This window comes from Suricata suricatta, chromosome 14, assembly GCF_006229205.1.
Source record: "Suricata suricatta isolate VVHF042 chromosome 14, meerkat_22Aug2017_6uvM2_HiC, whole genome shotgun sequence".
Lineage (NCBI taxonomy): Eukaryota > Metazoa > Chordata > Mammalia > Carnivora > Herpestidae > Suricata > Suricata suricatta.
The window spans coordinates 35,042,345-35,059,281 of NC_043713.1; the positions used below are offsets into that span (position 1 = coordinate 35,042,345).

Consider the following 16,937-nt stretch of genomic DNA (forward strand, 5'->3'; position numbering starts at 1 on the left):
GATAGCTCCCCAAATAGCAGAGTGGCTCAAGTCCTTCAACTGATGAGCAGTGGTGCCCCTTGTGGGAGCCTCTTTCTAGTGTAGCTGAAAGAAGCTACTGTAGATAGCCTCCTCTGGAGAAGAAAAGGAAAAGGAAAACTGGGAACCTTGTGACAGAATCCGCTTTGGGCTACACAGAGGCTGCAGTACCATACGGACTCCACCTTATAATTTCAGATGCTGATCAGCAGTGTGATTCTCCTTTCTTAACTTTCTCCCCAAATCCTTCCAATCCTCGTACCTCCCCTCTTACATTCACTTTCTGCCAATCTTCTCCCTCCTCCCCACACCCCACAAAATAAAGTCACCTGAACCTGGTGTAGAGAAGCCCTCTGAAGTTGCCAGATTATTACCTACAGAAGAGCGGTCTCTTTCCAGACTGGGCAGGAGAGAAATTAAAACATCAGTAGCTCTGAGTTGCTGACCAGTGTAGAGGATTCATGTAAAAGTGACACTCTGACAGCCCCACTCAGAAGGAAGGGACTGACACGCTGCAGGACCAGCCACAGTGTGGGCTTCCCGGTGGTGACGTCTGCGGCAAGGACGCCGCAGAGCCAGGGCCCACAGTGATTCATGGATGAATGTCAGTGCAGGCTTAAGAGTTCCATGAACTCTGCTTGACATCTTGTAGGTTTCTGTTAATATCTGAATGTATTAAATATTTGTTATCACTGATTTTATGTTGATGAATACTGAATAATTTTTTAAATGATAGTATAAAATACTACCAAAATTTCTTCCATGAGCAACATAAATACCATAATAAAGGTTATAATTATTACTACTGGAAATCTTCTGCCTAACTTAACTATGGGCTGGGATTTCTTGGGATCCCTATTAGGTCTGATAGACAGTAGTTTCCATGTCTCTGCCACTAGATGGCACTAGTGACCAAAATCTCAGAGTAGATGCTGGACTTTGGGAGTGACAGAAGGAACAAGGATTTTGTCAGAACACTGGCAACTGTTGGCTTCCTGTGCTAGGGTTATGGGGATGGAAGAGAGGCATTCTGTGTGCATCCTTTTCCTGAGAGCACATAGGACATGCCATTCAGGAGGCACTAGGAGGGAGCCCTCGCTCCAGACAGCTTACTAAGTCTGAAAAGAAGTAAGTTAGCCAAGGAGTCAGAGAATCCCTTAGGTCACACATCTGTGATTGGGAACTAGATGGTGAAGATATCAAACAAAAACTGAGCACAATGCATATTTTAGTTCTTAGATCAGGAAAATGAAAAGCCCATTTCATTAAAATGACAGCTGTGTGCATTTAATAATTTAAAAACACTGCTTAAAATTACCTGCAAGGTTGGAATTTGCTTCTCACCTATGATTCTTGAAGATGTTATGTTCTAAAATTTTAATTACCTAGTCTTCTCTCTTCCTGCCAAGCTTACACCGCCTCTTGCCTCTGATGTTTTTTAGACTGTCTTGGAGATCATTCTCAAACCCAGATTCACAGAGTTTAAGTGACACTCAAAGTCACTTAGCTAGTGGCAGAATTGGGAAGTAGACGCGGGTTGTCCTGCTAGACTCTGACTTGCCCATGCATCGCCTGCCTAAACTGACCGGCAACATGACCCACAGCAGTGTTCAGTATCACGTCTCAAAGGGGTCTAAAAAGCCAAAAGTTTTGGACTGAGTTACTAATATATTGCCCCTCTGTCTATGTAACCATGACAAGAAGTCAGCCTGAGGGGGCCAGGAAAGGATTTGAACCCATCTTTCTGTACACTCCAGGGGCTTGATTGGCTAGAGAGGACTGATCGGGCATGTGCACAGATGGGACACTTAGAATTTCGGGCATGTTCCCAGTTCCTCCTGAAAAGACACTAAGCTATTCCTTTATTCTTTCCACCATGGATTAGATGATTTGCTCTCCATATGAAGTACTTGTTCATGTCTTACATTTTCACTTTCTAAGAACTTTCAGAACCATTAGGTTCATTACATTAAATGCTCTATAAGTATATACTCTTCGCTTTGAAGATGCTCTCATTTATCCAGTAATTTGTTTCAGGAAATAATTTATGAGAATGGGTCTGGAATTTATGCAAGGGATTATTTACCTGCAGCATCATCAAAACTGTGCCTAGAACCTCCTCTCACTTTGTGTCCCTGAGCCTCCTCCTTTGCTGCTGCTTCTGGCCCCCCCAGCCCCACCCCCAGGCATTGTCACCGCAGAGCGGATACCTACTCCGCCTTATCTGGTGGTGCAAAAAGGAGAGCAAACTGGTAACTCTGCCCTGCAGACTCTGCCTAAGAGAATGGTTTTTGTTTTAAGTATTATTGAGATATAATTGACATACGACATCGCATTGGTTTTAGGCATATAACATAATGGTTTGATATATGTGTATATTTTGAATGATTACTACAGTAACTTTACTTAACATCCATCACCATACATAATTTTAAGTTTTGTTTTCTTATGAGAACTTTTAAGATTTACTAGCCACGTTCAAATGCACAGTACACTATTAACTATAGTCACCTTGCTGTATATTATATCCTCAAGACTTATTTGTAACTGAGAATTTGTACTTCTGGACCCACTCTTGCCCACTCCTAACTCCTGCCTCTGACAATCGCCAGTCTGTACTTTGTAGCTCTGAGCTTGGTTGTTTGTTTAGATTCCACATAAAAGTGAAATAATACAGTATTTGTCTGGTTTATTTCACTTAGCATAATACCCTTGAGGTCCGTCCATGTTGTCACAAATGACAAATTTTCATTCTTTTTATGGCCAAATAGTATTCCATTAAGTGTGTGTGTGTGTGCGCACACGCACACATGCATATGCACACGTGCGTCATGTGTGTTTACCACACTTAATTCATCCATTGGGAGACACTGGGTTTTTTTCATATCTTGGCTAGCGTAAATTATGCTATGGTAAAACAGGGATACATAGATCTTCTTGAATTAGTGTTTCTGTTTTCTTTATTTAAATACCCAGAAGTGGAGTTGCTGTATCATATGCTCGTTCCTATTTGTAATTTTTTGAGGAGCCTCCACACTTTCCCTAGTGACTGCAGCAGTGCACAAGCATCCCATTTTCTTCACACCCTCACCAACACTTGTCTTTTTTTTTTTTTTAATGTTTATTTATTTTTGAGAGAGAGTGAGCGAGACCAAGGGAAGGGCAGAGAGGGGAGAAGCAGAGGATCCTAAGTGGGCTCTGTGCTGCCAGCATCGAGCCAGATGTGAAGCTTAAACTCATGAGCCATGAGATCCTGACCTGAGCTGAAGTCGGAGGCTTAACCAACTGAGCCACCCAGGCGCCTCTTGTCTTTTTTGTTAATGGCCATTCTAACAGGTATGAGGTGGTTTTGATTTGCATTTCCCTGATGATTAATGATATTGAGCACTTTTTCGTATACTTTTTGCCCATTTGTGGGTTTTTTGGAAAATGTCTATGTAATTCCTAAACCCATTTGTAAATGGAGTTGTTTTTTCTGTTGTTTTATGAGCTCTTTATAGATTTTAGATTTTTGACCCCTTATCAGGTAAATGATTTGCAAATATTTTCTCTCGTTTACTAGGTTACCTCTTCATTATGTTGGTTTTATTTGCTGTACATAACAAGTGATATATCCCATTTATTTATTTATGTTTGCTTTTATTGCCTTCGATTCTGATGCCAAATAAGAAAGAACATTGCCAACACAATTGTCAAGGAGTTCACCCTGTATGGTTTGTTCTAGGAGTTTTATGGTTTCAAGTCTTACATTCAACCCTTCAATCCATGTTGAGTTGATTATTGTGTATAGTGTAAAAGATAGTGGCTGAATTTTGGGGTGTCCGGGTTGCTCAATTAGTTTAGCATCCGACTCTTGATTTCGGCTCAGATCATGATGTCACAGTTCATGAGATTGAGCCCCCATTGAGCTCTGGGCTGATAGCATAGAGCCTGCTGATTTGGATGTCTTTTATTGCTTTTTCTTGCCTGACTTTTCTGCCTGTGACTTCCATCACTATAAAAGGAAAAGCTTTTAGATTCTCTTTGAGTATGATATTTGCTGTGGGTTTGTCTTATATAGGCCTTATTTTGTTAAGGTATGTTCCCTCTAAATCGAGTTTGTTGCAAGTTTTTGTCCTGAATATGTATTTTGTCAAATACCTTATCTGCATCCTTTGAGGTGGTCATATGATTTTTATCCTTCATTTTGTTAATGTGGTGTATCACATTGAGTTTTGAATGTTAAACCATCCTTGTGTCACTGGAATAATCTCACTTCATGGTGTGTGATCATTTTCATGTATTGTTGAATTCAGTTTACTAACATTTTGTTGAGGATTTTTGCACCTATGTTCATCATGGTTATTGGCCTATAATTTTTTCTCTTTTTTTCCTTAGATATATCTATTTATTTTGAGAGAGCATGAGCAAGTGGGGGAGGGGCAGAGAGAGGGAGATTGAGAATCCCCAGTAGGCTCTGTGCTGTCAGTGTGGAGCCCTACATGGGACTTGAACTCACAAACCATGAGATCATGACCTGAGCCAAAATCAAGAGCTGGATGCTGAATCAACTGAGCCACCCAGGGGCCCCTATAATTTCATTTTCTTATAGTGCCTGTGTCTAGTTTTGGTATCAAGGTAGTTCCAGCCTCATAATATGAGTTTGGAAGTGTTTCTTTCTCATATGTTTTTGAAGAGTTTGAGAAGGATTTGTATAAATAAATAGTTAAATGTTTGGCAGAATTCAATTATGAAGCCATCTGGTCCCAGACTTTTGTTTGGAGGTTTTTGATTGCTGATTCAATCTCCATACTAGTAATTTGCTTATTCAGATTTTCTATTTCTTCATGAGTCAGTCTTAGTAGGTTGTATGTTTCTAGCAATTTGTTCATTTCTTCTAGGTTTTTCAATTTGTTAGTATATAGTTGTTTGCATTAGTTTTTCTAATTTCGGTGGTACCTCTTATAAAGTCCTCTTTTTCAGTTCTGATTTGAGGCCTCTCTTTGGCTTGGGGGAGTCTAGCTAAAGTCTTGTCTATTTTGTTTACAAAAAAAAAAAACAGAAAACAGCTCTTAGTTTCACTGATCTTTTGGTCTTTATTTTATTTATTTCTGCTCTGTTCTGTGTTATCTCCTTCTTTTAATATTGGTTTAGTTCTTCTTTTTCCAGTCCCTTGAGATGCCTATTTGAGGACTTTCTCATTTCTTAATGTAGGCATTTATCACTATGAACTTCCCTCATAGAACTACTTGTGCGAAATAGGTGCGCCTGCATGGCTCAGTCAGTTAAGTGTTGGACATTAGCTCAGGCCATGATCTCACGGTTCATGGGTTTGAGCCCTACATCAGGTTCTGCGCTGATAGTGGGATTCTCTCTCTTCTCTCTCTCTCTCTCTCTCTCTCTCTCTCTCTCTCTCTCTCTCTCTCTCTGCCCCTTCCCCATTGTACATGCTCTTTCACTCTTTCAAAAATAAATAAATAAAACTTAACAACTAAAATGTTCTTGTGCTAAACCTCTAAATTTGTGCATCTTGTATTTCCAGTTTCATTTGTCTTAAGATCTTTATTTCTCCTTTGATTTCCTTTTCGAGCCATTGGTGATTCTGACTAAGTTGTTTAATCTCTACATATTTGTGAATTTTCCAGTTTTCTTCTTCTAATTGATTTCTTGTTTCATACCATTGTGATTAGAAAGATACTTGATATGATTTCAATCTTCTTAAATTTTATTAAGACTTGTTTTGGGGCTAACATGATCTGTCCTGAAGAATGTTCCATGTGTGCTTGAGAAAAATGTGTATTCTGCTTTTGGATGGAATTTTCTGTGTCTGTTGTTCATCTGGTCTAATGTTCATTTAAATCCACTGTTTATTGATTTCCTGTCTGCATAATGTTTATCAATGAAAGTTGGGTATTGAAGCCCCGTATTATATTGTATTGCTGTCTATTTCTCCCTTTAGGTCTGTTAATAATTTGATTCATATATTTAAGTGCTCCTATATTTGGTGTGTAAATACTTGTAAATGTGATATCCTCTTGTCACATTATCATTGAATAATGATCTTCTTTGTCTCCTATTACAATCTTTGTCTTAAAGGGTATTATTGTCTGACATAGTAAAGCTACTCCTGCTTTTCTTGGTTCCCACTTGCATGAAATGTCTTTTTCCATCCCTTCAGTTTCAGCGTGTAGGTGTCCTTAAAGCTGAAGTTACTCTCATATAGGCAGCATGTAGTTGGGTCTTGTTTCTTAACCCACTCAGCCACTATTTTTTTTTCTTTAATAGTTGACATACAGCATTATGTTAATTTCAGGTGTACAACATAGTGATTTGAAATTTATATGCATTTATGAGATGATCACCACAATAAGTCCTTTTTACCATCTGTCACCATACAAAGTTACTACAGTGTTGCTGACTATATTCTGTTTTACATCCCTGTGATGTATTTATGTTACACCTAGAAGTTGTAACTCTTAATCCCTTTCACCTATTTTGTATGTCCCTCACTCCCCTCCAGCAACTACCAGTTGTCCTCTGTATTTATGAGCCTGTTTCTGTTTTGTTTGTTCGTTTTATTTCTTAGATTCCATATGTAAGTGAAACCATATGGTATTTGTCTTTCTCTGATTTATTTCACTAAGTATAATTACCCTCTAGGTCTATTTTCTTGAAAATAGTAAGATTTCATTCTTTGTTGTGGCTGAGTAATATTCCATTGTATAGGGGCACCTGGGTGGCTCAGTCAGTTAGGCATCTAACCTCAGCTCAGGTCATGATCTCATGGCTTGTGAATTCGAGCCCCGCATCGTCTGTCAGCGCAGAGCCCCCTTCAGGTCTTCTGTCTCCCTCTCTCCCTGCCCCTATTCTGCTTACACACACACACACACACACACACACACACACACACACACACACACACTCTCTCTCTCTCTCTCTCTCTCTCTCTCTCTCTCTCTCAAAAATAAACATTTAAAAAAATCTTCCATCGTGTGTGTGTGTGTGTGTACATATATACACACCACATCCTCTTTATCCGTTCATCTACTAACACTTAGGGTGCTTCTATATGTTGGCTGTCGTAAACAGTGCTGCTGTAAACGTAGGATTTTTAAATTAGGGTTTCCATTTTCTTCAGCCAAATACCCAGAAGAGGAATTGCTGGGTCATGTTGTAGTTCTGTTTTTAATTTTTTGAGAAACCTTCATACTGTTTTCCCGACTACACCAGTTTGCATTCTCACCAACAGTGCACAAGGGCTCACTTGTGCACATGTGACATGTTTTGTCTTTTTTATACTGGCCGTTTTGACTGGTGTGAGGTGATCTCATTGTGGTTTTCGATTTGCAGTTCCCTGATGATGAGTGATAATGAGCATCTTTTCATGTGTCTGTTGGCCATCTGTATGTCTACTTTGGAGAAAAGTCTATTTCTTCATTCTGCCCATTTTTAATTGGATTATTTGAGGGGGGTTGCTGTTCAATTGCATGAGTTTTTTTAAATAGATTTTGGATATTAACCCCTTACTGGATGTATCATGTGCAAATATTATCTCCCAGCCAGTATGTTGCCTTTATTTGTTGATGTTTTCCCTTATTGTGCAAATGCTTTTCAGTTTAATGGAGTCCTTTTTATTTATTTTTGCTTTTTCTGCTCTTGCCTGAGGAGACAGATCCAAAAAATTATGGATGAGAACAATGTCCAAGAGTTTACTACATGTGTTTTCTTTTAGGAGTTTTATGGCTTCAGGTCTTACATTTAGGTCTTTAATCCATTTTGAGGTAAATTTTTTGTATGGTATAAGAAAATGGCTCAATTTCATTCTTTTGCATGTAGCTGTTCAGTTTTCCCAACACCATTTATTGCAGAGACTCTCTTTTCCCCCGTTCTATATTCTTGCCTCCTTTGCTGTAGATTAATTGACCATACAGGAATGGGTCTGTTTCTGGGCTCTCTGTTCTGTTAGTCTATATGTATGTTGTTGTGACTGTACCATACTGTTTTGATTACTATAGCATTGTACTATAGTTTGAAATCAAGGAGTGATACCTCCAGCTTTGTTATTTCTCAAGATTGCTGTGGCTATTCAGGGTCTTTTGTGGTTCCATACAGATTTTAGGATCGTTTTGCTTTAGTTCTGTGAAAAATGTCGTTTGTGTTTTTATAAAGATTGCACTGAATCTGTAGATTTCTTTGGGTAGTATGGAATATGAATTCTTCTAATCCATTAGCATGGTATCTCCTTCCATTAATTTGTGTCATCTTTAATTTTTTTTAAATCAATGTTACATAGTTTTCCGAGTATAGATCTTTCACCTCTTTTGTTAAACTTATTTTTAGGTATTCTTTTTGACCAAATTGTAAATGGGATTGTTTTCTCGATTTCTCTTTATAGTGTATAGAAACACAACACATTTCTTTTTGTTAATTTTGTATCTTGCAACTTTACTGAATTTATTATTTCTAACAGTTTTTTAGGTGCAGTCTTTAGGGTTTTGTATGGAGTATCATGTCATTTGCATATAGTTCCGTTTTACTTAGTTCTTACGAATTTAGATGCTTTTTATTTCTTTTATTGTCAGATTTCAAGAATTACGTTGGATAAAAGAGGCAAGAATGGGGATTCTTGTCTCATTCTTGAGTTTAGAAGAAAAGCTTTCAGCTTCTTACTGCTTAGTATGCTGTCTGCTGTGTGTTTGTTATATACGGCCATTTCATTGAGAATTTGTGTCAGACATGAATATTGAATTATGTCAAGTGCTGTTTCTACATCTACTGAGATGATTATATGAGTTTAGCCTTCATTTTGTTACTGTGGTATATATGTAGCACATTGGTTGATTTGTGGATACCAAACTGTCCTTTGATCCCTGGGGTACTACATGATCATGGCATATGATCCTTTAAATATATCGTTGAATTCAGTTTGCTTATATTTTGTCAAGGATTTTTGCATATATGTTCATCAGGGATTTTTATGTGATTTGGGTGTCAGGGTCTTGTAGAATGAATTAGGAAGTATTCTTTCTTTTTCAATTTTTTGGAATAGTTTGAGAAGGATAGGTATTAAGTATTAACTCTTCTTTAAGTGTTCACATTCACCTGTGAAGCCATCTGGTCTGGGATTTTTGTCTGTGGTGAGGACTTTTGTTACTGATTTAATTTTATTGCTAGTAATTGTTCAGATTGTCTATGTCTTCCTGATTCACTCTAGGAAGATTGTTTCTAGGAATATATCCATTTCTTCTAGATTATCCAATTTGCTGGCATATCATTTTTTTGTTGCAGTATTTTATTATCCTTTGTATTTCTGTGGTGTCAGTTGTAATTTCTTTCATAGTTGTTTTTATTTGGGCTCTCTCTCTTTTTTCTTGATGAGTCTCACTACATGTCTATCAATTTTGTTTATCTTTTCAAAGAATTAGGTCTTAGTTTCATTTATCTTTTTTATTTTTCCTTTTTAGCCTATTTCATTAATTTCAGCTTTGGTCTTTATTATTTCCTTCCATCTACTCACTTTGGCCTTCATTTGTTCTGCTTATTCTAGTTCATTTAGGAGTAAAGTTAGACTGTTTATTAGAGATTTTTTCTTGTTTTCTGAGTTAGATCTACATCACTATAAACTGCCTTCTAAGAGCAACTTTTGCTACATCATATATTTTGGAATGTTGTGTATTCATTTTTATTAGTCACAATATTTTTTTATTTCCTCTTTGAGTTCTTTATTGATCCATTGGTTGTTCAGTAGCATGTTGTTTAGCCTTCCACATGTTTGGCGGAGATGGGGTTCCAGTGTTTTTTCTCATTATTACTAGTTTCATACCACAGTTGTTTGAAAAGATGCTTGGTAGGATTTCAGTCTTCCTAAGTCTACTGAGATTTATTTCATGGCCTAATATGTGATCTGTTCTCAACAATGTTCCATATGCATTGAAAAGAATGTGTGTTCTGTTTTTAGGTAGAATGTCCTGTATATACCTATTCAATCAATCTGGTCTAATGTGTCATTGAAGGCCACTGTTTTATTGGTTTTCTGCTTGGCTGATGTTATCGCCTGGTGTATGTGGGGTATTAAAATCCTCTAATATTATTGTATCATTGTCCATCTCTCCTTTTAGCTGTGTTGATATTTGCTTTACATGTTTAGGTGCTCCTATTTGGGGCACATAGGTATTTACAAGTGTTAGATCTTTGCATTGTGTTGGCCCCCTTATCATTATGTAATCCTTCTTTGTCTCTTTTTCCAGTCTCTGTTTCAAAGTCTGTTTTCTCTCCTACAAGTATTGCTATCTCAGCTTTTATCATCACTTTCATTTATACGGAATATCTTTTCCAATCCCTTCACCTTCAGCCTGTGAGTGTCCTTAGGTCTGAAATTAGTCTCCTGTAGGCAGCACACGAGTCATCTTTTCTTTTTTCTTTTTTTAATCCATTCAGCTACTGTGTCTTTTATTTGAAACATTTAGTTCATTTACATTTAAAGTAATGATTTTTTTTAAAGGTTTTATTTTAATTCCAGTTAACATACAGTGTTACAGTAGTGTATAATATAATGATGGAGCAATTCCATATGTCACCCACTGCTCATCACAGGGGCACCCCTTATCCCTATCACCTGTTTAACCCATCCTCCCATCTCCCTCCCGTCTGGTAACCATAAGTTCTATAAATAAGAGTCTTTCTTGATTTGTCTCTTTTTTCCGCTTATTTGTTTCATTTGTTAAATTTCACATATGGGTGAAGTCATTTGGTTTTTGTCTTTCTTTGGCCCACTTATTTGACTTAGCATGATACTCTGTACTCTCTAACTCCATGTCATTGCAGATTGAAAGATTTTGTGCTTTTTTATGGCTGAATAATATTCCCAGTACACTACATCTTCTTTATCCATTCATCAACCAATGGACGCTTGGAGCTGCTGCCGTGTCTTAGCTATTAAAAATAATGCTGCTTTAAACATAGGGATGCATGTATCCCTTTGAATTAGGGTTTTTGTATTCTTTGGGTCATGTGCAGCAGTGCTATTGCTCGAGTGTATGCCAGTTTTATTTTAACTTTTTGAGGAACCTCCATACTGTTTTCCACAGTCCATAGGGGCTTCACCAGTTTGCATTCCCAAGTGCACAAGGGTTCCTTTTTCTCCACATCCTCACCAGCGCTTCTTGTTTCTTGTGGTGTCGATTTTAGCTATTCTGACACCTATAAGGTGATGTCTTTTTGTAGTTTGGGGGTTTGGTTTTGTTTTTGAAAGTAGGCTTCACGCCCAGCACATAGCCCAACACAGGGCTTGAACTCATGACCCTGAGATCAAGACCTGAGCTGAAATGACTAAGCCACTCAGGTGCCAATCTCCTTTAGTGTTTTTTGGATGTTAAATTTTGTAAGTTCTTTTTATATTAGGGATACTAGCTCATTGTTGGATATACCGTTTGCAAATTTTTTTTTCCCATTCTGCGGGTAGCCTTTTAGTTTTGTTCTTTGTTGATTGTTTCCTTTGCTGTGCAGATACTTTTTACTTTGATGCAGTCCCAAGTTTGTTTTTGCTTTCATTTCCCTTGCCTCAGGAGACATATCTCTAAAAATGTTGCTATGGCCTATGTCAGAGAGATCACTGCCTGTGTTCTTTTCTAGGATTTTTTTTTATGGTTTTATGGTTTTGGATCTCACTTTTAGGTCTTTAATCCATTTTGAATTTGTTTTTGTGTATGGTATAAGAAAAGGGTCAGTTTTTTTCTTTCACATGTTGCTGTCCAATTTTCCTATCACCATTTGTTGAAGAGACTTTTTCTCACTGGATATTTTTTCCTGCTTTGTTGAAGACTTACTGACCACATAGTTGTGGACCTATTTCTGGGTTTTCCATCCCGGGGATCTATGTGTCTGTTTCCATGCCAGTACCGTGCTGTTTCAAACCCTACTGCTTTGTAATAACACTTGAGTCCATAATTATGATGCCTCCAGCTTTGGGTTTCTTTTTCAGGATTGCTTTGACTACTCGGGGCCTAGCTCTGTTCAAATTTTAGGATTGTTCTATTTCTGTGAAAAATGCTGTTGGTATTTTGATAGGGATTGCATTAAATGTGTAGATTGTTTTGGGTGATACAGATATTAACAATATTCCTCCAATCTGTGAGCATGGAATGTCTTTCCATTTCTTTGTGTTGTCTGCAGTTTCTTTCATCAGTATTTTAGTTTTCAGAGTACAGGCCTTCTTGGTTAGGTTTATTCCTCAGTATCTTACTATATTATATTATTACATAGTGTTCTTGTTTGTCTCTTGTTACAGTCTTTGTTTTAAAGTCTGTTTTGTCCAATGTAAGTATTTGCTGTGCTGGCTTTCTTACACATCCATTTGCCTGATAGATATTTCTCCATTCCTTCACTTGCAATCTGCAGGGGTCTTTAGGGCTAAAATGAGTCTCTTGCAGTGAACATGTAGATGTGTCTTGGTTTTTCACCATTCTGTCACCCTGTGTTTTTTTTTTATTGGAGCATTTAGTCCATATATATCCAGAATAATAATTGATAGATATGTAATTATTATAATTTTATTACTTGTTTTGTGGTTGTTTCTGAAGATATTCTCTGATCCTTGTCTTTCTTTCATGTTTTGTTCATTTTCTTTACTGATGTATTTGGATTTTTTTCTCTTTGTGCTTTGCATTCTTTGTCTTTGTGCTTTGATATATAGTTACCGTTAGGTTTGTATATAACCTCTTCTGCATATAGCAGTGTATTAGGTTGATGGTTGTTTAAGTTTGAGCCCATTTTTCACTCTTCTCCCCATGTTTTAGGTGTATGTCGTCATATTTTACATCCTTTTATCTTGTGAATTTTTTGAATGATATTTTTATAGCAGTGTTCATTTTTGTTGCTGTGTTTTCTACCTTTATACTGTCACTTTGGTCTCTCCTTTCCATTCAGAGTCCCCTTTAATATTTCTTGCAGGGCTGATTTAGTGATGAACTCCTTTAATTTTTGTTGGGGAAACTATTTATGCTTCCATTCTGAATACTAGCCTCACTAGATAAACCATTCTTGGCTGCAGATTTTTCCTACTCAGCTCTTCCAATGCCAGTCCTTTCTTTCTTGGAAAGTTTCTTCTGAAAAATTACCTCCTAGCCTTAAATGTTTTCCCTTATATGATAACTGTCTTTGTCTTGCTTTTTTTTATATCACTATATGTTGCTAACTTAATGTTTATTTATTTTTGAGAGAGAGGGAGACACAGAATCTGAAGCAGGCTCCAGACTCTGAGCTGTCAGCAGAGTGTGACATGGGGCTCGAACTCACAAACTATGAGATCATAACCTGAACTGAAGTCAGTTGCTTAACCGACTGAGCCACCCAGGTGCCCCTCTATTTTGCTAATTTAATTATGTCTTGGTGGGTAACTGTTTTTGTTGGTCTCCGTGTTAGTTTTCTCTGCCTCCTGGATCTGGATATTTGTTTCCTTCTCCAGATTAGGGAAGTTTTTAGCTGTTTTTTCTTGAAATAATTCTCTTCCCCTTTTTCTCTGTCTTCTTCAAGGACTCCTGTAATACTAATGGCATTACTTGTGATTGAGTCACAGAACTCTCTGTTCTGGTTTTGCATTATTTTTTTTCTCTTTTATTCAGGTTACTTTCCATTACTCTGTGGCCTAAGTCATTAATTTTATCTCTGCTTTTTCCAGCCTGGTTGTTCATTTGTCAAGTGTGTTTCTCATTTTGTTTATTGAGCCCTTTATCTCTACTATGTTGCTCCTTACGTCTGTGTTAAGGGTCTCACTTATGTCCTCCCCTTTTTTCTCAAGTCCAGGGAGAATCCTTATGATCATTGCTTTAAATTCTCTATCAGGCATAGTACTTACATATGTTTCACTTAGATCTCTGTTTCACTTTAGATCTCTGGCCATGGCCTTATGTTATTCTTTCATTTGGGTTACATTTCTCTTTCTTATTTTGTCTGCTTTTCTGTGTCTGTTTCTGTGTATTAGGAAGGTCAGCTATGTCTTCTGCTTTTGAAAGTAGTGACTTTATGAAGAAGAGATCCTGGAGTGTCCTGCAGTGTTCTCTACACTGTTCATTTGGTCCTGGCACTTCAGGACAGCGTCCTCTGTGTGTTGCTTATGTCCTATTGTATCTGAGTCACTTTTTCTTTTAATACAGTCATCTACACTGACTGCCTCTTGTGGGCTGCGCTTATGTTTACTATGTTAGCAAAATTTGTACAGGCTACTAGTTTTATGCCGGATATGTCCAAGCACTGTGGCAGTTGGGACCTGCATGCTTGGTCAGCTGAGGACTTGAACCTGGCGCAGACCTGAGGATAGCTGGGTGTGGTGAGTGACTAGCTGTGGGGTGTGCAGGAGTGGATGGGGTGCGTGGTGGCAGCTGTGAATGCAGCAGCTTGGTGAGGCATGCACAAGTTATACAAAGTTTGCCTTGAGCCCAGGGCCAAGGGTAATAGGCCTAGAGGGGGCAGGTCCTCAGGAGAACTCCTGGGCATTGCGCACTGCCTGCAGGTTAGGTAGCTAGTGTGTAGCTGGTGTCTGTGCAGCCCAGGGTCCCACAGATGGCCCTGTATTTATGCTGGGGAAGCTGGGAGAAAAATGGCACCTGCCAGTTACCTTATTTTCAGAGAAGTCCCCAACACACTCTGAAATCCCTCTGAAGAGACAGGTCTCCTGTTTTCCCCTAGTGTTGCATATGTTGCTGTCTTTATATTGCTTGTCTGTGCAGGCTGCTGTGTCTGTAAAGGCGGGAACCCAGCCGTCACTTGGTCACTTGCCTTCCTGGCTCTGCTCCCCCAGTGCTGAGTCAGCTGATTTCTAAAGCTCCAGGCTCCACGTCCTGCCCATACAGACTCACAGTTCAACCTCTCTGGTTTTCAAAGCGAGATGTTAAGAGGATTCATCTTCCATATGAGCTCCCTGGTGCAAGGGCCTCTCTGCTCTGTCCCGCACGAAGCTCCCTCTCCCCGGAGGCGCCTCCCTTGCCATCTCACCTTCCTGACCTCTCAGCTGCAGCTTCTCTTCTTTTGTGTTGTTTGTGCCACCAGCCTTTGAGTTGCTCTCTGGTTTATTGACTTAGATGTGTACGGTACCTAGTTGTAAACATGGAAAGATGGTGGAGGAGGAGGAGGAGGAGGACGCTGAGCTCACCCTGTCCCAAGTTCCTCCAAAGTGTAATCATTGAGAGGTATTTACTTACTGCCACAATTGTTTTCCGATTGTTTTGTAATTCTGTTATGTTCCTTTCCTGTTCTTTTGTGATCTGATGATTTTCTTCAGTATTATGTTGTATTTCTCTCTATTATTGTATATCAGAGGTGTTTAGTTTGTGGTTATCATGAGGTTCCTGTATAATACCCTCCGTATCTAGCAGTCTTTTTTAAGTTGATGGTTAACTTAAATTCAGACACATTCTACAAGCCCTGCATCTTTACAACACCCCCCATGTTGTGTAATTTTTATGTCCTATTTTACAATATTTTGTTTATCCTTTAACTCATTATTGTAGATATAGTTGCTTTTACTACCATTGCCTTTTAACCTTTGTACTAGCTTATAAGTAGTTGATATACTACCTTTAGTATATGGTTGCTGATACTTTTCGTTTCATATTTTTCATGCTTCTCATTGTGGCTTTCCTTTTCCACTTAAAGGATGTCTCTTTAACGTTTCTTGTAAGGCCAGTGTAGTGGTGGTGAACTCCTGTAGCTTTTGCTTGTCTGGAAAATTCTTTATCACTACTTAAATCCTGAAGAATAGTTTTGCTGGACAGAGTATTCTCGGTAGGAAGGTTTTTTTTCGGCCTTTAGAATATATTGTGCCATTCCATTCTGGCCTGCAGAAGTTTCTGCTGAGAAAATCTCATAGTCTTTTGTGGGATTTCCTTGTACGTTAAAAAGTTATTTTCTCTTGCTCCTTTTTTTTTTTAAGTTTATTTTGAGAGAGAGAACCAGCGAAGGAGGGGCAAAGAAAAAGGGGGACAGAAGATCTGAAGTGGGCTTTTGTGCTTGTAGCAGAGAGCCCAACATAGAGCTCAGCTCGAACCCATGAACCATGATAATAAGATCATGACCTGAGCCAAAGTCAAGCTTAACCAACTGAGCCACCCAGGTGCCCCGTCCCTTGCTGCCTTTAAGATTCTCCTTTTCCTTAGACAGTTATGTGTCTTGGGAGGCGGCTCTGGGTTCCACTTATTTGAAACTCTGCACTTCCTGGATTTGTGATGTCTCTTTTCTTCTCCAGGTTGGGAAGGTTTTCAGCCAGTATTTTCAAGTTTTCTTCCGCCATTCTGTCTCTCTCTCCTCCTTCTGGGACCATTTTGTACTACTGTTAGTCTGTTCTGTGTTTTTTCATAAGTCCTTTAAGGTATCTTCAGTGTGTTGAAAATGCGTTGTTTTTCTTTCTTTTTGCTGCTCTGATTAAATGAGTTCCACTATGTCTGAGCTCACGGATACTTCTTCCACTTCACTTAGTCTCTGTGGAACCCCACCAGTGTCTTTTTTGGTTCAGTCATTGTACTCTTCAGCTCTGTGACTTTCATATGTTACTTTTTTATATCATACATCTCTTTGTTGAAATTTTTACTTCATGCATTCCTCTTTTGAGCTCAAAGGGAACATATTTATGAGTGTTATTTTGAACTCTCAGGTAAATTACTTATTACTGTTTCTGTGAATCGGGTAAAACATCCACCTCTTCCAGTCTTAAAGGCAAGGTCTGATGTAGGAGATGAACTTTGTTGTTCTATGCCCTTGTTCTTTGTGTCTCCCATACCTTTGTGATTGTGTAGGCAGCTGCCTCTGTCCTTCATGACTCCCAGTGGTTGAGGTTTTGCCCAGACTTTAGTGCTCCAAAGACAGGACCTGTTAGCACCTAGATGAGGCTGATTAGAAGCTGGGCCCTCAGGCAGCAGCTTTTAAAGTCTGTAAATACAGTTGACCCGTGA

At 38.5% G+C, this 16,937-nt stretch overlaps 1 protein-coding gene and 1 pseudogene across 3 annotated transcripts in view; one reads left to right on the plus strand and one right to left on the minus strand.

Annotated features, from left to right (window-relative positions):
* LOC115278290 overlaps positions 1-614 on the minus strand; it is a 2,445-nt pseudogene extending 1,831 nt beyond the window's left edge.
* TPGS2 (tubulin polyglutamylase complex subunit 2) overlaps positions 1-16,937 on the plus strand; it is a 68,926-nt gene that overhangs the window by 31,244 nt on the left and 20,745 nt on the right. The window lies entirely within an intron of this gene.